Below are 26630 nucleotides of genomic sequence, written 5' to 3'. Positions count from 1 at the left end.
ACAGCAGAGAGAGGTTGTGTCAACCCCACCCCTGGAAGTGTTCAAGGCCAGATGGAATGGGGTTCTGGGAAACCTGGTCTAGTGAAAAATGTCCCTACTTACTGCAGGGGAGTTGGAACTAGATGATCTTTAATGTCCCTTGCCACCAAAGCTATTCTATGATTCTGTGGTTTTGTAGTTCTATGAATGGATAATTATTGTCCTAAAAGGGACAAGCACAAGACAATCCTTAAAAATCCATATAAATACTGTGCAATAGAAATGTAGAGAGTGAGAGTTACAGGGCTCTTTTCTTCTTCTCATCTCTATTTTTTTTTCCCTTTTTTGGAAAACAGCAGCTTTGTAATTATTTTTTGCAGAGAAGAAGTTATATGGCTGGGGGAATCTTATGATCTCGGACAATCTGTGTGGTAAATGTCCTTGATCAGACTGTGGCTGTGCTGCTCTTCAGCCCTCAGATGGAGTCACTTTATAGCCAGGCAACCCAACGCATCTACAGTTAAGCATTTACATCATTTTGCATCCACAGTTATAGACTTTTATTGACAGTGGAAACTAAAACACAATCTAGTCCTCAGCATTCTTCACTCGCACTTTAAGAAATGAGAAAAAACACCTGCAAAATATTGAAAACTTGTTGCGATTTTATCTATAGTCCAATATTTTTACACTCTATTTAAAGTAAAGTACAATGAATGGGGGAACTCTAGCCTTTAATTTTAGATCTCTGGAGACAGGAAAGGCAAAAAAGTGTTCCTGCACCTTTTCAGAGAAAGAATGTGTATGCCCTGCTTTGGTAACTCTAAGTGCCACTCAGCCACTTCAGAAAGAAAATTATCAAAGAGCAACATGACTGAGCATATAGAATAAACATACACAAGGAAGGAGTCACAGGTGTGTAGTGAGAACATGATGGCAACTGAAGTTAATCAAAGTAGTCTATCCAGCTCTAATTGAAATAGGAATAAATCTCACCTCACTTACTCTTAAGTGACACTTGAGATCTTCTTCAGTGCTTTAGGCTGTTGAAAACCAGAGAACATCCTTCATTATGAGTTTGCACTTTACAGAGGAAAGGGGTCAGTCTATAGCTATTTCTTCAAGGACTTCTTTTGTTTCGTTTTTCTTTCCTTCAGTAACTCCATTTCTCATCAGTCTCTGATAAAGAACAACCTTGTAGTATGTCCTAAGAAACTTCTCTCTGCAATTTAGTTTTGGTTTGAAATGTATCAGCCTTTTGCTACAAGGACTTCTGCAGTAACACATTAAGACTTCAACATTCCTGCAGATATTCACTAGTATTTAGTGCAGGGGAAGAAAGGGAGAAGTCGAGACATAAACTGTTAAAAGTTCAATTCTTTTATTTAGAATATTCTACCTATGGTTGCCAATATCAAGAACTATTTTCCTACATTTCCCAGCAAGGTTTGTTTTTATTTCCTTGTACCTCTTGCTTTCCAAAGTTTCCATATTAGGCTTTAACACTTTTTAAAGGATAAAGATGTTACTTAATGTGTTTTGTTTTGCTGGTTTCGGGTTTTGTTTTGTTTTTTTCTGATCTTCCCCCTCCCCCCAAAACAGAAGTTAAGTATCTGATAATAGCTCAGTAGGAGCTGGTATCACCAATCTCTTGTCTCTGCAGGAGCAGACTCCAGTCTCCCATGTCCTTCTGGGGTCACAACACATAAAGCATAAAATGGAAGCCACTGACTTTCATATACATGATACCTCCCATCAACATCTCTGTAGAGGAGTGAACATCCTTCTGTATTCCAAGAGTTAGAAAATTTAGAAAAGGGATAGATCCAGATCTTGATCTCTGTGGACTGTGTTTGTGTACTGGTTTGGGGTGGAATAGAGTTTTCTTCACAGAAGATTACGTGGGCCTATAGTTTGCATCTGTGAGCAAGCAAAGTGTTCATAACATACCAAGACTTTTGCTATTGCTGAGCAGCATTTATTCTGTGTCAAGGCATTTTCTGTTTCTCATCCTGCCCGAAAAATGTAGACTGAAGGTGCACAAGAATCTGTGAGGGGATACCGTGGGGACAGACCACCCCAAATGAACAAACAGATATCCCAGACCACATCCCTGTGTGCTCATCAATAAAAGCTAAAGAAGGAAATAGGAAGGGTGGATTTTCAGAGTGATGACATTTGTCTTCAGAAGCAATCATTACATATCATGAAGCCTTCTTTTCTGGAAATGACTGAATCTATGGAAATCCCTTCTATTCAGTGTATTTGATATAGGGTGGAGGATCTATACCTGCTGCCTGAGGAATATTTCCTTTAATTTTTCTGTGTCAGTCAAACACATTATCATTTTCAAACCTTTCCAGGAACTCACATGAAGAAGAAGGCTGGTTTATAGACCGGCTTCAAATTTTCATGAGAAAAGTAAAAGACTATTCAACCTAATTAATATAAGATTGCTTCTGGATATATGCAGGAACAGAGTATAAGATCTCATGGAAGTGTAGTACATGGTAGAGATAATTCATGCTATTAATGTATAAAATATTGTAAAATCCAAACTATGTCTTTTGACCATCCTGGCCGGGAGAAGTGTCTTATTCATATACATCTAGTTCCCGACTTCAGTTGAGATAAACATCGGGGTTTTTAACATAAGAATAGAAGCCTCCAGGGTGATAATCGCGGCTTCCCTGGGGTCGGGGTTGCTGGGTCCACCCAAGAGTGATTATTGCCTCGACAATTACATCTACCTATTGATGGGCACCGCCCTGATGCATGTGAATGCTGACTTTCCCCGGAGTCTTCTGACAACATCGGGACACCTGGACTGAGTCTTTGTCTACCTCTGCACATGTAAAGCCACACTTGGTCATCTCTGCCTCAGGCAGAATAAACTGTATAAAAACTCACTGTGCAAAGGCAGCATTTGTAAACAGGGGGAGACTCTGACACTGGAGGTCAGATCCGTGTGCTCACCCAGCGCCGATCCTGGGCTTGACGCTGACCCTTGGATGTGGTGGTTTTGACGACCGAACTTCAGTCTCGCAGACAAATTAATAAATCTTTGCTAAATTTTCTTATAAGTTTGGCTCTCGATTTGATCATTTATAACAGAAGGTTAGTGTTAAAAAGGAGCATAGCTAGAAAGATGAATACCTCTGGCTGAATAGCTGCTGAGAAGTGAATTTTTATGACTATGACCTTTGTAGCTAAACATCCAAAGGGGAATTTGGAATTTAGATATCAATAGCCTATATATATGTGTACATATATGTAGGTGTAGAATAAGGGATTAGAGGCCTCATCCCTGATAAGTCACAGTTGTACTAATTACCAAAGAAGAGGAACGGCTTTGCCCTTTATTAGTCACAGCTGTGACTAATAAAGATAAGTGTGATAAAAGGGATGGGTTGGCTAGTGGAGGAAGAATCATGATCCTAAGGAGGGGCTGAGCCAAAAGGACTGGGCAGAAACAGGTGAGAGAATCATAGTTTTGAGGTTAGTCTGGGTCTGCAGCTAGAGCCTGCTGTTAGAATCTGAAGTCGTAGTTGAGCAGGAACAGCCTGTATTCAGAGTCTGCAAGCTAGTACATGCAGCCATAGTATAGCAGGAAATAACTGCAGAATGAGTCTGACAGGGACACCAACAGCAGGAGCTTGCTGCAGACAGAGTCAGTGAATAGTTGGAGTCAGAATAACTGAATTGTAAAGAGGAGTAAAGCAGGACCCTTTTCATATTGTGGTAAACAAGAAGTTTGTGTCTTGGGTCATTTCTACCTCTAATGAAAGGGCTGCTGTAGCATATATATACAAGCCCATATTGCATGTATTTATTTTAAAAAATTATGCTAGAAGAAAGACATAGAACTAGAATAGATATAGATAGAATATAGATATAAATAAATAGTTACAGAATGGTTTGGGTTGGAAGGGACCTTGAAAGATCATATTGCACCCCTCCTGCCATAAGCAGGAGTACCTTTCAATAGAACAAGGTTGCTCAAGGTCCCCTTGAACCTGCACTGAACATTTTCAATGATGGCCTGTGGGGAAATTTATTTGGGCAACCTGGTGCATTCACTCACCATTCTCATAATAAAATTTTTTTGTTGTTTTTTTCTTTTGCCTAATGTAAACCTATCTGCTTTCAACTTAAAAGCATTCCCCCTTGTACTATCACTATACACCCTTGGTAAAAAGCCTTTCTCCATCTGTTTTATAGGCTGCCTTTATAGACTGAAATTTTCTCAGTCCTTCTTTTTAGGAAAGTTGTTCCGGCCCCCTGATCATTTCTATGGCCCTCATCTGGACCTTCTCTAACAGGCACATATCTTTCCTGTGTTCTGGACTCTAGAGATGGATGATGTACTCCAGGTGAGGCCAATTAGGAGTGGAATAGAGCAGGGAGAATCACCTCCCTCAATCTTCGAGCTGAACTACCTTTTATGCAGCTCAGAATATGATTGGTTTTCTGGGCTTCATGCTCACATTGCTGGATCATATTTCATCCACCCCCAGATTCTTCAGGGCTGCTTTGAATCAGTTAGTGCCTGAGTCTGTGCTCATGCTGGAGATTGTCATGACCCATGTGCAGGATCTTGAATTTGGCCTGTTGATCTTCATAAGCTTCATACAGGCCCACTCCTCAAGGAGTGGTTATACAAGTCCCTCTGGGTGGGATTCCTTTCTTCTAGCCACTCAAATGCATCACTCAGCTTGGTGCCATATGCAGACTTGCTTATGGTGAAGTCTATCCCATTATCTATGTCATTAATGAAGATATTAAAAAAATACTGATTCTAGACCTGACAGCAGGGACAGCACCCATTAGTGGTTTACATTTAAACATTGAGCCATTAACTGCAGTTCTTTGTGTGTGGCTATCCATCCAAACCCTTATCAAACTAAGAATCCCTCCATCAAACCCATATCTCTGCAATGTACAAATAAGAATGTTGAGGGAGATTCTATCAAAGTGCTTAAATAAGTGCAAGTAGACAACATCTGTAGCTCTTCCCTTGTCTGCTGATGCAGTTACTCCACCACAGAATGCCATGAGGCAGGCAGAATCTGCCCTCAGTGAAGCCATGTGGGCTGTATCTTAGCACCTTTCTATCTTCCATCTTAACATATCTTCCAGGACAACCTGTTCCGTGATCTTTCTGGGCATGGAGGTGAGACTGACTGCTCAGTAGTTCCCAGAGTCCTCCTATTTACCCTGTTGTAAAATGGTCATTAAGTCAGATATAATATTCCAGTCTGGCTTCAATATTAATATAGTGCATAATTGAAAAATATATAAATTTATATAGTTTAATTATAAAATTTATAAGGTTTACTGTATTATGTATTAAATATGCCTAATGATTATATGAGCCCACTGTATTATGATAAATATTATAAATTATAATGTATTCATATTTTACTATATAGCTTATATTGTAGAGTATATATAAGCATATTTCTGGTGTAGCATCTCCAAGTTTCACACATTAAAAACACTATTTACTTCACTCATATGACAGTATTTAAAAAAATCTAAAACTTAAAAATGCATAGATGATAGATGAGTTCATAACTGGTGGTCTTTGGTGTTCAGAAATTGGAACTTGGTGTTTCAAAATCCCAGTCTTTTCCATCATTGCCTAGTATTTTCAATGTAAGTAAAGAATCTGCTGTTCCTGCTTATACTGAAAAAATAATACCTTACCAAACCATTCAGCATAATAAGACTGATGGAGGAGTATGGTGCTGTTCAGAAGTATAGTCTGCAAAATATCAGCATGAATAGAATTTCAAAGTATTCATCTCAAAAAGCAAACTGACAGATGCAGAAATGAAAAATTGAAGAGAAAATTACAAGCATATAAGTAAGACTGTTTAGTATAATGTGCATTTTCATTAAAGCTGAGAAAAATAGAGCAGATAGTTACAAGAAAATATAACTACAAAGCAATCACACAGAAAGCAGTTCTGAGATGCCTGATAAACCAGAGCTGAAAAAGCAATGGACTTGAATAAAAGCAGTAAATCCTTGCGAATTAAAAGACATTTATCTATTTGAAATACATTGAGATTAAAGCATGTAAGATATTGTTATCTTGGCAGGCTGAAAAATTATTATTTAGCTGGACCGCTCTTTGTTTCTCTTTTAAGAAAATGGTGGTTATATGAATTATCAGCAGATTTATGGGATTTAGTAGTTAGGAGCTGCAGTTTATTCATTATCAAAGCAAGTACAACTGACGAGATGAAGAAAAACTGCATCATGAGTGTTATAAAATCTCAGAAGATAAAGACAAAATATCTGTAAAATTTTCTTTTGGAAAAAAAGACAAACTTTATAACAATAGTTTTGTCATCCTTCTTGCCTCACAGGTATGTTTTCACCCATGACAAGTTTAGAACCAGAATTACCATCTCCAAAATAAAGCTAGTAATATAGCTCCTTTTATACTGTGCAGAAACTCTCCTTTATCAAAAAGTACTGAATTAAAATAAAACAGGACAGATGTTTTATTTTAATTCAGTACTTTTTGTAGCATAGTGTTACACATTGTAACACTATACAAAAATACCATACACCAATGCATTACTTTTATTTCATTTCTTTAAAGAGATAATTAATAGTCTGTATCTTTATATCTTAGCTGGAATATCCAAGTAGGTAATGTTTTCATTGACAAAGTAGCATTAATTTCTTTAAAAAATAATGTTATTGATGAGAGGCTACCTTTGTTGAAGCCATTTTTTCCTGGCTATTTTACTAACAAGCTGGCACAATGATAATGCTATTGTACAACCACTTCTCCCATTTCCTTTTTATCAGTACTGGGAATGCATTTCTTGGCAACCATCCGCAAAGCATTGTCTCCCTGAATCCTTCAGGTCTTTTTATATTTGGACGTAGAACATCATCTGATTTCAATATTTCTTTCCATCCTACCCTTCTAATTCTGTCTATTCATCTATTCACCCTTTCTGGTTGTAATAATTCTTATTTCACTTTCAATTCTCCAGGCTGTCCATTGCTGTTCTTATAACGTACCACCTTAGAAAAGGCCTTACACTCATTTCAGGCTACGCCTATATTGTCAATCTTCTCTTTCCCCGTAATTTGCTTCTCAACTCTACTTTGTGTCAACATTCTAATTTATTTTGTTCTCCCCACACACAATTGCTATTACCTTCCATGGTCTTTCAGACATGTCAGTTGTCTGTAGTCACCCTAAATCTCCTCTTCAGCTGAATTCACAGACTGAAAGGTTCTGTCACAGCTAATATTTCTTCACAGATCTAGAGATAATGAATGGTAGTGAAAACGGTGTTTATTGTCCAATATATATTTGACAGCAGATTTCAGATACTGCAGAACTAGAAGAGTGAGAGCCTACAATAGTGGAAAACTTTTATTACTAAAATCAAGCTTCAGAAAGATAAAGAATGTAAGCATAAGGAAGTTTAAAAAGAAACAGTGCATTAGTGAGTGTATGCTGAGGAGTCAGATAGTACATTTTATGATCTGTAAATGTGAATTAATAGAAAGGACAAGAATTAATAGAAAGGGCAATTTGGTTTTATACAAACATAACTTTCTTGAACTTTGACCAGATCAACTGTTAATAAATTCCTTTATTTATTTTTGTTAGCTTTGTTAAATAATTATCGTATACATTCTTTCAAAAAAGAAAAAAATGGTGCAAGTATCAAAAATTAATTGCACATAAGGAAAATAAATGAAACAAATCAAATTTGGTCTAGATTTCTTCAAAAATGAACACTATTAGGACAACTAAATTTATAAAAAAATTGAGCATCTTTGGGCTAACATTTATCAAGCAGTATAAAAGTGTGAATTATAGCTTTCAAAATCTAGAATTAAAAATCATCTTTACTTTAAATTTTATCAGAATTTTAATATGCTCCAAGTACAGTATCTGTGTTGTTTAAAATAGAAATAAATAAATCAAACTTAACAAATTGCTTTCTTCAGCTGTTGTGCCTCCAAAGAGCTTTAGTTCATTACCCTTTTGGAGAAGAAAAGCACATAAAGAAATAAATCAGATATATTTATATTAAAAATATTAGTCTTCCACAAAGTAAGTTTTTTTTTTACCTTAAAATAGTTGTATTTAATATTGCCAGATGGCATTATGAACACAAACAAAACCCCCTGGCTACAACCATATGGATATATACATGCATATATATTTATAATATACATACACATGCAGGTGTGTATATGCAAACACAAAAAAGTTTTCTTCCTTTCCAGTTATATCCTTGTGTTTGGAGTTCCATAAATAATCCTTCAGGTAAAAAAAAAAAAAAAAAAAAAAAACAACCAAAAAACAGACCCTTACTACTAACTCACAAGAAATAGGATTATTTTATCCTTGCAATCTGTTGATATTGCCTGTGCACATTGTAACACTGAAGTATCAGAGTAAATATGCTTTTAAAGCTTTTAAATATGTTTTTCAATTCAGTTGAAAATTTTGAGTTTTGGAACTACTTTTTAAATATTTATAATTTTCCAGAATTTCAGGTGAATCTATTAAAAGTTCTTTTGCATCTCCTTTGTAAGAAATTAGCTTATTCAAATATACAATAGGCCCTTATTATGGTGTATTAAATCAAATTAGGTGGTCATAGGCAGGCTAGAGAGTAAATATGTAGCTCAATGCTTAAAAATATTACTGATTTATATACCTTCCCTATGTTGACAATGCATGATTTCACTGTAACTAAGGGTTTCTTTCAAAATATTGTGTAGAGCTTTAAGGAAATTAGGGCTCATGTCTGCTGGGACTTTTTTACAAATTGAGATATAAATCCCAGTTGTAGCAATATAAATGCCAAATATGTTTATGAAAAGAAAATTAATCTAATAATTTTAATTAAATCTCCAATTAGCTGCATTGACTAAAATAAAATATGTAGTGTAAGTTATTTCATATATAGGATGTGAACCAGCATTTACTCAAGCAAAGGAAGAAACAATTTATTTTACTGAGCCCTTGTATGAATGTTTATTTTAATAGTGGTAAGGGAGGGTGCCTTTATCCCATAGTCCTGACCATTGGATCTAACTTTTCCCCTGTAATCTGTGTCAGTATGTACTTTCACAGTTTGTTTCTTTGAATCAATCCACATCAACAATACTTTTCTCTTACCTAAAATATCACTTTACCCTGAAATATGCAACAACTTTTTATCACTATATTCTATTTTGCATGTGTGAAAAGCTTAAAAAAACCATCAAGTAATGGAAGAACAAGAAAAGGTGCAATCAGCTTTTGGACATAACAATGAATACTCAATAAATGAAAGGAAGATGACAAAGTTATCATAAAAGAGCCATCTTCAGAATCTGAGGATATGATAAGTGCCTGATTTTCAGTTTCAAAAAAGAGACAAACGTGTCCTGTTTTCTCTTCCTTTGTATTGTGTCAATAATGGGGAAAAACACTTCCAGTCTTGCCGACCTTGGTGCCTTATAATACACTAATTAGAGAAAAGCCTCACAAAGAACTTAGGATATGTTATGGCAACACTTGTTACTTCAGGCACTTAGTATCCTACTGGGAGAAAGAACATGCAGCTGGAACCGTGTGATGTTCTGTAACTTCAGTGTTTTGTTATGGTTTCTTACAGTTGCAAACAACTGTAAAAATTGAGTATCTAGCCTCAGTCGTGCCAAGAGTCTGGCTTGCCCCAAAGATAGCTTGCACCACACTTTCACTTCTTGGGTAACTCTGTTGGCTAAGCTATCTTTAGTGTAGGTGGCCCAGATAAAAACATGGAATCAAATGTTCTGTGAAATAAAGAATTATTTATGCATCTCATAATCTTACCTGAACTCTGCATGTTTCAGGTATCAGATTGTTTAGAATTTGGTCTTCACTCTTTTTGTTTTTCACTAAGAGTATTGTCCTCTGGTGATTTTCACCAATAAAGCTTACCGTCTACTTGTTCAGAATGTGACTTTAAATAATTATAAATACTCACATAGAGAAATATAACATGAAGATCTACAGCTGTGTTTTTGAATGGTGATGTTGTTACTTTAATATTTTGTTCTTTTACTATTCTGGAGTTTCCAAATTTTTCATTGATGTATTTTTTATATGTTGGAACAGTATTTTGCTTTAAGTTATTAATTAAAATAAACACCATAGTATAAGTTAATTTGATGAAGATCCTTCTAAACCAGGAAAATAAAATTAAAAAAAAAATAAATCAGAAAGAAGAACCCCTCCCACACTTTTTGTTTGAGATAATAATCAAATATAAATAGTTTCCTTTTACCCTGATTTAAAAATTTCTTTACTAGAAATAAAATTGTAATAAATAAAAAGTCACAATTGGGAGAAATAAATGTGCAGACAGAAAGGTCAGAGAAGAAGGAAGGGGAGGAGGTGGTCCAGGCACTGGAGCAGAGATTCACCCCCTTGTACTCTGTGGAGAAGGCGTGGTGGGGCAGGCTGTTCCCCTGAAGCCCATGGAGGAGATCATGGCAGAGCAGAGAAAAACTGTGAGAAGGAAGGAGAACCAGACTCTTTTGTATTGGTTATAATAAAAAAAATCTACTTTTATAAGTAATAATTTCACCATTTTGCATCATGGTATATACACTGTTCCATTTGTTTATTTCATCATTTACAGCAAAAGGCAATGACGTCACAGTCCCCAACTCATAATTATTTTTGCTTAATCAGAGTTGTAGTGTTGTCATTGTGTCCTCCCTCTCATAGCCTGAGAAGCATTATTGCAAAAATGGCTTCCTAAATATTGTTAGGGGGGATAGTGACATTAACAGGGGAAAGCGTTTTCTTTCTCTATTCCTCTGTGACAGAAGTTGTAGCAGTTTCTCAAATGCATGAACATGAGACTCCTGGCTGAAAACTGGACCCTGTGCCTTATTGCAGGTATGTCAGAGAGGCAAGTATCAGAATGGATCTGTTTCATACAGCTGGAACAAAGTTCTACCTGTATTTTGAAACTGAACTAAAATATTTTATCCAAGATTAACGAAGGAAATGGAAAGACCCATAGTGACCCACAGATATGGAGCAAGAACTAAGGACATAAATTATGCTGTACTGCCCATTTATAATAAATACCACAATGCTGCAGGTGACAATTCTAGCACTGGCAAGCACAGCTAGCTTACTTTAGCTTTCACCTTTTCCAAAACAATATAATAATATTAAAGCAGAACAACCATACAATATTTAGCGTAGACAGGGCATTACACACTGGTGTAGGTGTTGTCTGTACTCTATGAAATGCTGAGTTTAGTTTCTTTACAGTTTTTGGTTTTAGTGTTCAGTTAAGTTGCAGGTTAATAGTAAAGCATGGGCTCTCCAATGAAAATAGCACAGTTTCTCGATGTTACTGGCAAGCATACATGATAAAATTTACCTGAATTTATATAATTTTACATAATGTAAATAGCAAGAGAGTGCATGAAATTTAATCTATAAAATTCAAACATCATAAATCATCTAAGGATTTGTTTCAGAGATTTTTTTTCTGTGATAGAGTGCAACTTGGGAAAATTCATGTAATGTGATTGTCAAAATTTAAATATGTGTCAATATTAATATCTATCTTTTTAAAATAATTATGTACACACAAATGTAATAAACTGGCTACTGACACAAAATTATATACAGCAGATAGCAATCATGTAATAGAAAAAAAACCTCACTGGACAATCTTTCTCAAATTTAATATTGGCTTGCTGGCTTTGGTCCCATGTTGTTCTCAAAAAGCTGAAGGATATTTAGGATTGCAACTGCAGTTATTCAGTAGCTGACTGAACAGACTAAAAGCCTTTTTTTGTCTCGTTGAAGTTCCATAGAGTTTAATATTGAACAATAATTCTTGTCAAGATACTGCCTTATGTTATTGAAGATACGTGGTATGAGATATGCTTTTCCAGTCATCATATGAAAACATACTAAGATTCTAAACTTTGATAACTCTAAAGATAAACATCATATTACAACAAAAATTAAAGTTCAGGTCAAACTGAGGAAAGACAGAATGATAAAGAGGTGAGTATAACCAGCCAGTTGCTTCTGAGCACAAAATCATAAGCAATGAATGCAATACTAAAATTACAGACAATATGGAATCAGAAAGTCTGTAGTCAATGCTTGTCTAACAGCAGTGAATACAGATAAATAAAATTGTGTGATGGGAAGACAGTTTATTTTATCTTTTTACAAAAAAAACTCCATGGTGATTCTGGCATATTTCTTTGTTTACGTGCTGTTGTAATTTCGTGTCTCTGTCATTATGTAGGATGGATATAAGATTTGCAGAAAAAAGTTCAACTTAATTATTGCTAAATACCTTTCACTATGCAAAATTAAACAAAGCAACATTAGGACTACAAATATCCATATTACCCTCATAGGTACAAGACACAGTTTTTAATTCTTTAAAGTAATTCAAAGAAGTGTGATATATTAAGCTGCCCTCTAAACAGTGTGACAAAACATTTTTCATTTGATATTGAGATGCAAATTAAAAATTTTCTTTCTGGGCAGCCGTGAAAGCAACATAGTAAAGGATTTATTTGAGGAGCATAAATTTAGGAGCCCCAACCATTTTATCACACTAATTTCCTTTTTTTTTTTTTCCCAGAACAAAGAGCTGAATGACTAATTTAGTGGCAAAACAGTTCAACAAACAAATTTTCTATCCCTCAAGCATTTCTTTAGATCTAAGCTCCACTGTATTTTTAAATTACTTATGTCAAGGCCATTGAGATTTCTATTCTTAGAACAATTATTTGCTTTTGCATAGAATTACTATCAACTGTTTTGTAGTCTGTAAGCTACAGAGGCAATAATAGAGAAACATTCACATGGCCCATTTACTGGATAAGGTTGCATAAATTCCATCTGATTATGTATAAGTGGTTATTAGGACAGTATCTCAAACAAGAGTCTTGAGAGGGCCATAAATCCTCAAGCTGTCTATTACAGACTCATTTTACAGGATCTGTGGGTTTATGAGTATTGGATACTTGGTTGACTTGATTTCTGGACAACAACAAATGGCACTTGCAGTGGCGAGCTTCAAACTGTGGAGTTCAAGTGCCAAAAAATCCTGTACTTTTAAATCAGAAATATTAAAAGCAAACGTGAGAAAAAGTTATTGATAACAGCAAACTCCTTTGGGGCTTGAGAGAATGGAATTGTTAAGCCTCTGCAGATTTCATGAGGCATTATGAAGTTCTGAAGAGGATATACATTTTCTTATGAGAACTGAATGCAGAAATTTACCAGCATAAAGGTTTGAGTTTGCATAGATCCTAGGGCTGTAGCACAGAGAAATGACAGAAAAGCTACTAGCATTCAGGGGACAATTTTAAATCTAGTAGTTTGTGTCATTAAGACATAAAGGCCTGAATTCTTTAAAGTTTGCTTGTTCATTTATTGATTCCTTTTCATGATCTCTCATCCCTCCTGTGATCCAAGGCATCCATGATCAGAGAGAACTTCTACTGGGGCAGAAGGAAATCCTGTGATGCTAAAAAGGCTTTGAGGGAGATCCTATTACTGAGAGTATCCCAGGATGCAAAAAAGACATAGAAGATCATGTTTAGAACATTGCACCCTTAAAATACTGTTTAGACCTTACTGATTAAGGGTGACACACTTTCCTGATACTTTCAAACCTTCTCTTTTATGCTACTCATCCAATGAATATTGCAGACAAATGCTTGTGTCTTTAAATTTCCTATTTTAATTTGCAAAATGTGGTCATTTTGTGTGGAAAACTTATGAGCAGTTTTGCCACTGGAATCAGAATTTATTTACATAGAATCAAATATTCATTTCAGTTTGGTATAGATATTTCTGCTTTTTGTTATCTCTTATGAAAAATAAACTTCGGCTAATAAACATTTCGTTTCCTGGATAGAGATAAATCTTCAGATGCAAACCTGAGATTTGGTGTAGGATGAGCAGAAGCTATTTTTGGCATAGAGAAAATAGAAAACCTAAAATAAATTTGAATAGAACCTACCCACAAAATAAATTAAGTTCAAAACAGCCAAGATGTCTTGAGACATGAAAAGAGGAAGATACCTTTATTTCTGGTGGTTTATAATTTTTTTTTCAAATTTATAATTAAGCAATTTCTTTGTGTCTGGATGGCTATGGTATTTGGAGGGGTTTACATCTGCTCACTCTTTGATTCTCCACTGCACTTCAGTAGTTGCATTCATTAAGATTCAAAATGAGACACAATTTGAGCTTTTATTAAAAAAAAATCCAAAAACTTAAAAGCCCTGAAGATAACTGCTTACATTACTGTTTCTTAAAGAAAGTTGAAAAGAGCTCCTGAAGGTGAAAAACTAATATTCACTTATCATCAATATAATGAAATTCATTCAAGAAACTACCTTTTTAAAATATTTTCAGTAAAGAAATATCTCTTGATCTACTTGAAACCCTTAGCAATCAAGCAAAATTGCATTGTTTCTTATTAGAGCATTTTCATCTTGAAAAAGTGGATTGTATGAGGAAAATTATAATTATCCTTTTAAGTTCAGACTGCTAGCAGATCACCCAATTTCCTGATATCCTGCCCCTTGCCTGGTACCAGCAGTGTAGGCGGGAAGCCTCCCCCGTTATTTTCACAAGGTGTGATTCTGTACGAATATTGCACTGCTGTGCAGACGAGATGTGTCACGGCTCTCACCCACATCCAGAAGGCTTTGACACTACTAGCTGGTACTGCCAGATGACCCACACGCTAAGTGTCACACACTAAGCGTCACTGGGAGTCCACTGGAGACATGACATCTCTTATGATCCTGCCTTTGCTGTCATTGATTGGGTGAGCCATGTTAAGGATGTTTGTTCCTAATCTTTCTTACTGTGTCAATAAAGGTTTACATTATGCTGTTTTGTCAGACTCCATTTCTGTTCAGACCACAGAGCAGGAATGAACAACATCTGTTATTTGTAGGGGAAGAGGTGTCCACAAGAGAGAGCTATGCCTAGACTGTCTACCTGGCTGTAGGCCAGATACCTTGTTAGTATAGATGCTGGAGAGACAAGCTGAGGAAAAAAAAAAAAAAAAAAAAAAAGAAAGATTTAATAGTTGAAAAGTGAAGGCAGACAAATTAAATTAGAAACAAGTTGGAAAAACAAGAAAGCAAGAACAATAAATCACTGTAGCCATTTGCAATCACTTGGGAATTTCCAAGGAGAAAACACTGTAGGATTTTTTGAAGCAAGGTAGTGTTTTTTATTTATGCAGCATGTTTGCTTAAAAAAGAAAAAGAAAGAGAAAAAAAAATTGCTCCCATTTGGGCAGGGGCAGATAATTACAGGGGTGTATTCTTGCTTTATAACATAACAATAATTACTACAGTGCTCAATGCTGTTTCTTTTTGTACTGAAAGGCAAAAACCAGGAAGGACAGAGAATAGCAGATATGAGAACACTAGTATCATAATAATGGAGCCAATCCAGATTAAAATAATGAGGGGGGACTGCACTGTTTGAGATCCCAATTAGGCCACAAAGGTTTGCTTTACTTATTTAGGAGTATTTTCCTTACAGTACTGAAGAGGTCTCTATTGAATTTCTGTAACTGATCTCCTGAAATCAGCTCCAGCATTAAGACTTCACAACTATAACACTGCTGTTCCTCCTCTGGGTTAACTCTGTCTTGAGGTGCATTGCTCTGCACCAATGCCAAAGAAACCTATACAATAATACCGATTTTTAGAACCATTTTATCAGTTTCATACTGCATTGAAATAATTTGAAATATCATTCAGTCAAAATCATAATTGATCCTTGACTGCCTTTTTGTCCTTCTCGTCAGTCAGTTTTGGAAGTCCCTGCTTGAGTAGACAAAAGATAGAGATAGTGACTGGTCAGGAGAATTTTAAATGCAATTTACTTCAATTGCATTCAGAATTTCAACTTTTCAGCTCTTATTAAATATTAGTGAAAGCATTCAAGTAGTGCAAATCACAGTGCTCTTTTTTAAACAAATTCCTGTGGCTCATCTGTGTGCCTGGTCAACTACTTAGATATCAACAGCCAAGATACTCGTCTCATCTGAAATTCTAACTACTTCCACACATGGTAGTCAAATATCAGAAGAAAAGTCCTATATTCATGCTTGTGGTTACTGAGGTTATAATCAGGGCAGAAGAGACCTTCCGCTGACCATAGTGATTTAATTTAGCTTGTAGTAACTTCTTCCTATCAAATAACTTGGCAAATTGAAACAAGTTATACTGCAGCCTTGAATCAAAACCATGGGTTTATTAATTGAAAATGCTTGCCTGGCACTCCCTTCAAACAATAAAGCAGAAAGTGACATATAAAGAAAATCCTGGTTTGCTGCAATTTTCTTTCTAGAGCTTTTGAATTTTAGCTATTAAGTTTAACATTGCCTTCAAGACCACAAGGTTTTATGTCATTCTGTATATTCCAGAGGATTTTTGCCCCAAAATCTAAATTTTAAGGTACCGACACTAATTTATCTTTCCAGAGCTTTTAAAAAGGAAATAAGAGACATATCTTGCTCATCTTTAATATTCGTTTCTGTAATAATGTAAAATAATTTCATTTGTCTAGGATCCATTATGAAAATGTGATAATGCCTCACATCTCATCAAAAAGACTGAAATAAAGCTATACTCTATTACATTTCCCTTTAAATTTGAGTATTTATTTTAAACTATTGTTTTCAACGTCATATTATTGAAAGATGTGCTCTTGCTTTACTTTAGGATCAATGGTATCAGATCATATTGATCTCTGTAAAAAATTAAGCACATGGATATAGGGAGATATCTAGAAAGGAGGTATATCATTTTCCATTATAGTTAAAAGATTATCAATATGTCCTGGGTTGACTATATGATGCTTTTATCCCCAGTCGTCGCATTCTGTTTACGCTGAATAATAAGTTTTGCACCTTTAAGAGTGTTCCAGAGAGTGAAGGGGGGATAGAAGAAGCGTGGAGTTTGTTTTCAGACACTGCACTCACTCCTCCACATTCCTGCTCCTGGACTGTTGCTGTCTGCGGATGGACAGACAGCGGGACAGAGCTCTCCTTTGTTTTAGTTAGTTTTAGCTAGCTGAGGCAAAGAAGTTCCCTGGATTTTTTTTTTTTTCCCTTTTCTTTGGACCTGTTTAAACCTGCTCTGGACTGAACACCAGAAGAGCATCTGCAGCTCACACCTGTGGCCCACCGGGCCGGGCCTGGCCTGCGGCATTTCCAGCACCAGAGGGACTGATCAGAGACTGAGTGAGCTGAGCTGCAACCCAGGGAGGGACTTTCTCAGTTTGTCATCTCTTTTGGAGGGGCAAGGGATTTTATTGTTTGATATTGTTCAGGTTTTATTGTTTAATAAACAGTTTTTTTCCACCTTTCTCCAAGGAGGTATTTTCTCCCGGACCAGCTGGGGGAAGGGCCAATTGGATCTGCTTTCCTACCCGAGCTGCTTTGGGGGATTCTCTCCCAAATTTGCTCTAAACCTGGACACAATACATTACAGCAGTTATAAAATCTCAGGTCTCTGAAAGGATGGATATAGAGACCTAAATCTCACAAGGAAATGATTCACACACTATGATGATGATTTGGTCCTTTCCTGCAGTAATCACTAAAACTCATTAAGACTACCCTAAAGCTGGAAAAGCAACATGCAAATATGCAGTGCTACCATATCCTAATGCAATCACTAGAACAACAGCTGCTGGAAGAAATGTTCAGTCTATAACATATCTACTGGCTGAAAGAAGGGAAAAAGGTGTTGGTGAAGAAGGACATGGATATAAATTATACTCAAAGCTGGACTGAAACTCACAGTGCTTTTAATAAGAAATACAATAGAAACTATGAGTGAACTCAGACTTTATTGTTCCTATGAAGCCAGATGATTGACCATTCAATACTGTTTCTAAGCTCACTAGCAGATCCATAAAATAAACAGGGAACTATCTAAACTTCCTTCAAGAACTCAGAATAACTTGGATTTTTACAGCAAATGCCATATTGTCCCTGTGTCCTAAAAACATATCAGTATGGATTAAATTGAGTTTCTTTTTCTAAACTGAAGGTACACATACTGTAGCTAGGACCCTAAAATGTAATCCACATAGGTCTTGCTAACCTGTTAAGAACTCTCCATCATAAAAAAAATGACATGGAAAAAAAGGTTAAATAGTGTGGTTAATCAATAAGTTAATATACCCAGAGGTACTGAAGTTTTGCTCATTGTATACTGTAAAACTACGTTCCTAGAAATTAAAAAAAGGATGAAAATGTAAGTTTATGTGGAAAGGTATATTAATTTCATGATTCAAATCAATAACTCCTATTGTTGTTGATGTGCTGCAATAAATTGAGTGAACCTTCTGGTCCATGAACTATAAGAATGAGGCTGCAGAAGGAGTTAATTTTTGCCAATATTTTCAAGAGTGACTGTCTCCTTCAGTGACAGGTATTGTTAGAGTAAGACAGAAAGATAACATTTAAACACCCGTTGAACCAGATAATAAAAATCTATAGCTGACATGAAGCAGTAGAATGTGGCATTATCTTTTACCAAGTCCACATCATCACATCAAAAACACCTGGTGAAAATGACACTTGGTTCTCTTACTTCTTGTCACTCACAACAAGCATCAAATTTCAACAGCAAAACTCTATACAGTTATTTCTGCCTTTTATGGGAATGTGGATTTTTTGGTTTCTAACTCCTCTTCTACCTGCAGTTCTGGGGTTCAGATGGCTGTGACCAAGAGTCAGAAAAAGAAATGTCAGACTACTAAATCTGCTCAAGAAAATATCTGACACTTTGATTGGATGTCAGCAGAGACATCTTGCATAGCAGAAGGATGCTATCAGTAGATCAGCCACACAGAAAGAATATAATGAATCCACTTACTGAGGATTCTAACTTTAGTGCTTTACTTAGAATAGACTCTGTCCTCACATCTTAGCTGGGCCTGCTACAAGCATGATTTGTTTCAACTGGAATTTTAGTGTTAACTCCACATACATTTGTAAAATCATAGAGTATGTGGACTGTAAATGGCAACAAGTGAAAAAAGCAAAAATTAACAACATTTTAGTTCATGTCTTATGCTACTTATTCTGTGCAGCAATAACTCTCCATTGTTATGGGGAAATATAGATATTTTTGTATATTTTTTATATATTTTGTGTCCCTGGCCATTAAAATCCTCAATTTTTAGTAATTCCTAAAGTTTCTTCTCCTGTGATGTATTGTTCACAGGAAGTTCACAGTCCATTGCATCTGATGGCTGATTTTTCTGCATTTAAAAAAAATTATCCCATAGAATTTTATTGAATCACAGAGTCTGTGTGATATGAGTTGGATACTGACACTTCTTCAAGTTGGTATAATGACACTGCATCATATTAGTATAATTATAAACAATCCCTACATTTGCCATTGGATTGTATTTGTTGTATTTTCTGTATTTCAAAAAAAAAAAAAAAAGAAAAAGATTTCTAAATATGCTTCTAATCATGCATCTATCCAAGAAAGCCCCTAACATTTCACTGGTATCCTCAGACAGAATGTGCAGCTTCAGACTATCTCAGTTTTGTGATATTCTCTCACTCTAGCTTCCCTTCACACTACTATCTGCCTTGCCTAGAGGTTTCTCCATTGTGTCAGTCACTGTATGAAAAATTATTTCATTCTTCATGCTCTAATTTTGCAAGACTTTTTTTTGCAAGAGCATTTGCAAGTGTGATGGCTTTTTGCAAGAGAGCTAATGATGTTGCTAAGAGTTTAAATATAGCTGTGTTTTTTATCTTTTTTTAAATGACAATTCTCAAACCCTCAGATTACTGAAAGACACACAGCCACAAGTATTTGCACCAAATGTTATTCTACTAGACAGATTTCAAAAAAGCTTTAGTGCATTTTCACTTAGTGCATGTGAATACAAAATAGGTACTCCAGAAAAGCTACTCATCTGAATGTTCCCATAAATACTCTACTTCAGGTTGTCACTAGCTACCAAGCTGTCTCTGCTTGTGACTGTGGTTACAATACTGTAATGATAATGTAAAGGTGCTATTATTGCAATGCAGATCTGTGATTGCAAAGCAGTAAAAACTGACACTACAATCATTTGCACCTTTTTGGTCCACTTGCTGCAACCATGTGGGTCTTTCTGCAAAGTGTATTCTTCTGCCATTTTAGAGCCTATGCCTGGAACACTGGACATAACGTTATTTCCCAAGGCACAAACCCAAAGACTGTGGGGCGGTAAATGTTTTTTGCTCTTGTTGTTGAGCAGGAGGTCTAAAGCTGTGCACAAGTCTGCAGTTGTAAAGTCACATCTTCAATGATACTGGGTTCCAGTTTCAGAAGTAATTTCAAACTATACATGCAAATTTTAATGCCCACTTGTTTATGTATGTGAGTTTTACTATCACTGAGAGCCTTAGATTTTCTGGTAAACTCTGAAGCAATTCACATCTATATTCAGTACAACACTGGTTTTTAGGCACATTAAAATGTAAGCTGAAACAGCCTTAATACTTGGTGACCAACTTAATGGTGATATGTTGCATGACTAAGAGATTTTAATATCTTTTCATTCCAAGGCTGCTTAAAGCGTTACAGACCCATGTTATATCTTCCACTTATTCTCCCTGTGCATGGTCACTGTGTACTAGGGCTTCTCTCAAGATTACTTGTGGCTCCAGGAGAAAACAAAGTACAATACCCATTTTAAAATTTTCTAGGCTGTATTGACCTACTGTTCAGAATTAAGTGGCAGGTTACACTTTCCAATGATTTAATGGGATAAATGAAAGCAATGAGTCCATATATTAATGTAACAGCCATACTGTGATTGTTCCAATTCAGCATTTTTTTAAAAAGATACCTTTCTTCTTGAGAAAAAAAAAATCCCAATTTTTCCTTCATTAAGTGAAGGCTCTTCCACAACTTCACAATTTATCATACAGTGTGTCAAATAACAATTTTAAATAATTGCTCTAACAGGGAGTACTGGAAACGGTACCAAACTCAAACCCACACTTCTTATTTTAATCTTAAGAGATTCTAATAAACTAAACTAAGTTTACATAAATTAAATAATTTTATGAGGACATTTTCATGGAAAAATGAGCTGTTGATGCTCCATAGCATACACAGAAGTGTTATTCAGGCCCCAAAGTAATCATGTGAATCTCATTGTTCCTTGCTGATCCTATTTGCCTGACCTGGTTTTTGAAAACAGGAGGCATTCCATAACTCAGCTTGATGTGGCTTTGATTCTCCCTAGAAGAGGATGGGCTCAGCAGGGAAGCAGCACTTGAGGAAGGAGCTGCCAGGAGATAAGCAAGACCCAAGGAACTATCAGTCAGGACATGGTTCTATATGCTGTATGCAAGCAAAAACCTATTTTAAGTTATATATTCTAAGTGAAATATGTAACTCAAAGTTCTTTATGAATGGGAAACCAGGAAGGAGAGAAAGAAAGTTTTAGATTCTTTATTGTATGAGAGCTTCAAATGCTTCATTATTAATTTAAAACAAAGCAAAAATATGTTACATAATGTGAATAGTAAACTCATCAGAAGTTGTTGGCTTCAACTTTTTATAGACTATGCAAAATTCCCTATTTCACAAAATAATATTACCAATAATATTACCAATATTATCAATATTATATAAATTAAAAAATTGTCTTCTAAGATTGACTAAGGAACAGCTATTTTAATATCATTCTACTGTAAAAAATAAATACTTTTGGTAGACCACAAACTAGAATTTTATGAAATTATGCACAATAGGAATTTAAACCCTTCTACCATTCTGTGTAGTTTATTTCATTTAATGACATTGAGTTTTATGCTATGTTAAAGGTTAATGCCAGCATTTCTGCTTTCACTCCCTGAGTTTATTGAAAGCCTTAGGACACATAATGTAGCAGAAACCACTTGTGAGGGAAGAGTAGATTCAAGTTTTTTCCAATGTGAGAAATGAAAAACACATAAAGAAGGGGAGTTTTTCAATAACCAAATCTTGAAAATACAGCAGCAGGAGATTACAAATACTACCTTTTCACAAGGAGTCGATAGACCTAATGTAGAAAATCCTTATTTCCTGAAGTCTTGTGCTGATCAGTTTTATAGCCCTGCAGTTTAAGAGTAAGAGATGAAATTAAGACTAGGAATAAAAATCTTGTTTCAGTTTCTAAGTAAACAAGTTGCTAGCCCTCATGACTGCAGAGAAATGCATGAAAAATTAACCCTAAGATACCCAAGGGGCTGAAAAGACAGAAGTGAAAACTGTCTTTTCTGTAAAAGTATTACAAATTTTTGGGCCTGAGTCAGGCATCCTTAGCATTTTGGTCTTGGCAATGCATTTCACTCTGACTAACTGAAGGTACTGGTCCAGACTCTGAATGTGGAAGACAATTAGGATGAAAATGAAGTGATAGAGTCCATGATTGTGAGGTAATAAAGGAGTGACAGTAGCAAAACCATGACAATGGATTTCAAAAAAGAAACAATTCATCACACTCTGGAAACAGGTAGATATGGTAGTAAGAGAAGGATTTTCAGGCAAAAATAAAAATAAGAATAAGTTGCAGGGCAACTGGTAATTTCCACGATGTAGAACATAAAGAAAAAATGTGGAAGAAATATATATATATATATATATATATATATACAAGTAAATATATATACACACAGCAGCATGAAAAATATCATTTAACTTGACATTGAAAAGAAATTACAACATTTAATATGGAAACAAAAGTTTATAAATCAGTGTAACATAAAAAATAGGATAGGAATTTAGAGAGGAAAGATGGCAGATATGCAAAGGAAAAAAAGATAACCCTAACATTTCAACCCATTGAGTATCAGACAAAAAAAATAAATTGATTTTTTAATATTTGTCAAGAAAGGATATTGTAACTAATGGGAAAAACAAGTAGAAGATGAAAAGGAAAAGACTGTAAAGGTCAATTTCTTTTTAACAGCATTCTTGAAAAAGGGGTTTCACTGTGATGAAATGTTTAACAAGTAAAAAATGGGCCTGAATAAAGAAAGATTAAAGATTATGTAGATAAGGATATTTTAAATAGCATGTTCTGATGAAATTTGCTATATTTAAAGAAGACACTTAAAACCATTTTTGAGTCATTGACAAGTATTATGGAAAATTTACAAAGGAAGAATGAAATCTCAAGAGACAGTAAAACAGCAAATACAGTATCTGCGTTTTAAAAAGATTGAGTGCATATGGGGGATTTACAAGTGGGAGTTATGGCCATTTTTTGGTATCTGAAAAGATGCTAGGGCAGATTATTAAACATTTGTAAACCCCAGGAGGATAATAAGATTGTAAGAAACAGCTTAGAGATTTATCAAGATCAAATAATGTCAAATAAATCTAATTTCCTCTTTGCTCAAGATAACTGACCAAGGAAGCAGAAGAGAGGCTGAAGAAGATATTTTTTTCTTTTGCTTTGTAAAGGCATATAGTCACATGAATTCTAATAAACAAATTACAGAGAAATAGTGTAGAGTAGACAAATATAACTCTGGCACTTATGGGCATGAAAACCTTTTCTCAAAGGGTATGTATCACTTTCTAATTGCTAGCCTTGGACTACTCAGATGTGATCCATGTGAATAGTATTAAAGAAATACATATGTTTATATTTCCATTAAGAATACATATTGCTAACTCACAGAGATGTTTAAATGGGAATTCAGCAAAATTGTAAAAATTTCTATACATTCTAAAAATAAACTAAAATAATTTAAATATTTTAAAATAGACTGATGATTTTTTTTTTCATAATGTTGAATAAGGATGATACTGTTTAATTTAAAAAACAGCCATCAGATATATAGGATAGGCATACATCAAGAAAGGCTAGTATAGGAATTACCAGAAACCTATATTTTAGATTGTTTTTGTTCTTTCACTCTTGTGTCAGAAGAGAGCATGGGTTAGATTCCTTCCTTGTTTAGGGATGAGATTATAGCAAACAAGTGAAACAGTCTAGCATTATATTTAGGAGTCTCTTCCCCCGAAAAAAATATAGTTGGTTGTGTCTAAGAAGCTTTATGGTTTAAGTGTAGACAAATTCTCAGTGAATTTGATAACTCAGTTTTTCTTAATGTCATTTTAATTAACACTATGATTAGCTATGCTAGGACAAATAAAGGATATCAAATGGTAGTAGATATTTGATTACTGAGATTAGCTCTGTTAGTTAGAGCATGGTGCTAAAATCACCCTAGATGGCAGGTTCAATCCCTGTACAGACCAGTCATTTAAGTGTTGGACTTGATGCTCTTTGAGGGTCCCTTCCATAGGGCCTCTGCTTGGTCTGACAGACGTTTCTGCCATTTTCCCATTAACAGGGTCAATCAACAGCAACGTTGTGTTTCCAAGAAATAAGCACAGCCACAAGCAGATCCACACAGGGCACAGACACAGGTGGTCATATAATCAGCATCAGACAAGGCTCTGCCCTCAGAAACTCCCACACTTGAAACTCCCACAAGACACATGCACACACAGCCACATTCCCTAATCCTCTTGGGCTGGCAGAGGCAAAAATCACTGGTGCAGCACACACACCACACTCCCCAGGCTCACAACACACACACCCATTCATGGATTTCCCAAGCACCACCATGGCCCCTCTGCCCACCTGGCACCCTTACCCTGCCACCTTTACCTACCCCACAGCTCCCTAATAGCCAGCTGCTCCAGCTGTGTGCTCACTGGATACACACAGCACTATTCTACAGGCACACCACTCTTGTGAGTCCTCCTGAGATAAAACCTCCACACACCTGGTACCCCTGTCCAAACCCAGAGCTTCCTACTTCTCACATAGGCCTGCTGACAGTTTTCCAGTGAATCCACACACAGACCCCACACCCCCAGCTGGGCATGTGTTACAACCTGCCCCAGAAAGCAAGGATAATCCAGGTTCTTATTAATAGATCCTGTGGGAGAGATTAGAGTAAATAGCACTGCATAATTAGTGTTTGTAAATACATGTCTGTAGGATTTGTTTTGGAACAATTTGGTTGCAATAGAAAGCAGGTATGTAGCCATTCTGGTTGTTATTATCCATAGCAATATAAAAGTACAAATAATAACAGTTAAGAAAATGAAAGAAAGAATAAAAGTAAAGCGATATAGAGTCCCTATCTGTTGGATCCAGAAATTATACTTGATTGTTGCAATTTTGATGTCCCTTGGTCTAAGTGAAGGTCATATTCCTGTTAAAATTATGATCTTGATCTGTCAAGGAAAGTTCATGAAATTCAAAGATTTGAATTCACTCAGGTGGGAATGAGCAATCTCCCCTGTGGCAAGGAGTTTTACACTGGGTGATGTAATGCGGTGAGTCCAGAGTCCAAGTGGTTCCAGCTGCCTATTAAGTCAGTGCAGTTGAATCCATCATGGCCATCAGCAGAGATGAATACCTTCAGGCTACCTGTGAATGTCCCAGTACTTCCCAGGGAAGTTATCACAGCTGAATTCACTTAACTAAGGACAAAGAGACAGTACCCCAACCTACCTCACAGGGTTTGCCTCTTTATTTTGTGCAACACCAGCTGTTAGACTGAGGCATCAGGTGTCCTGTCCACCTGCACCTGGGAGGTTACTTTGTGCCTTGGCAGTTTTTCTCTGATTGTTTGAGCCACCAGTATTCCACTCTCTCTTCCAGTATCACTTGTGGATATATTCTTCTCCCTAGGCCTGGGATGATTGGACAATAGTGCCCCCTTTACCTTATCTCAAGTTCCCATCACAGTCCAAATTCCAGTTAGCAGGCATATTTGAGGAGGAGTGGGCTGCTGTGGTCACAGGTGAGCGACTGCTTCTTTGCAGTTTGCTTTAGTGAATAAAGGTCCTCCAATAATTTTAGCAATGTTTAAACCATCAATCATTTCAGTCTCTCTCAGGAAGGTAGGTACAGGCACTTGCATCCATCAGTCAGCACCGGGTACACTGGGGCTGTGTTCCACAGTTCTGCTCCAGCCACAGGCAGGGAGCCCTTTCCATTTGTCTTACTCACCCCAGTCCTCACCTCAGTAGCTGGCACTGAGTCCTTGCAGCACTGTCATTCTTGGGATAGACAGTAGTCTTATGCAGAGAGATCATGAAAACATTTTTGTACCCCTTTCTGTCTATTCTTTAACTTTCCTCTCAGGTTCCCTTTCTGAGCATATTGATCTGTCTGCCCTTAGTTCAATTGATATACCTCTGAACTCCCAAAGTACCCAGGATCCTCACATTTGCATCCTTATTGTCTGCAAAGAGCATGTTGGGCCTCTTTGAAGTGGTTCCTGCAATTTTTTGGTAGCCCATCAGCTTGACCTGCAAGTTTGTTTTCTTGCAATTGCCTCCATTGTTTTTCTGAGGTATGCCTCCTCCTTTTCTCTACCATTCTGCTTCATAAAGTCCGTTGTCCCGGTTTTGGCTGGGATAGACTAATTTTCTTCTTAATAGCTGGTACAGTGCTGTGATTTGGATTTAGAATAGTGTGTTGGGTCTGGCTGAGACAGAGCTCATTCTCCCACAGCAGCCCTCCCAGTACAGTGCTCAGCAGC

Source organism: Agelaius phoeniceus, chromosome 2, assembly GCF_051311805.1.
Source record: "Agelaius phoeniceus isolate bAgePho1 chromosome 2, bAgePho1.hap1, whole genome shotgun sequence".
Taxonomy (NCBI): Eukaryota; Metazoa; Chordata; class Aves; order Passeriformes; family Icteridae; genus Agelaius; species Agelaius phoeniceus.
The sequence above is the reverse complement of the archived record's forward strand: the minus strand, read 5'-3'. Positions refer to the sequence as shown.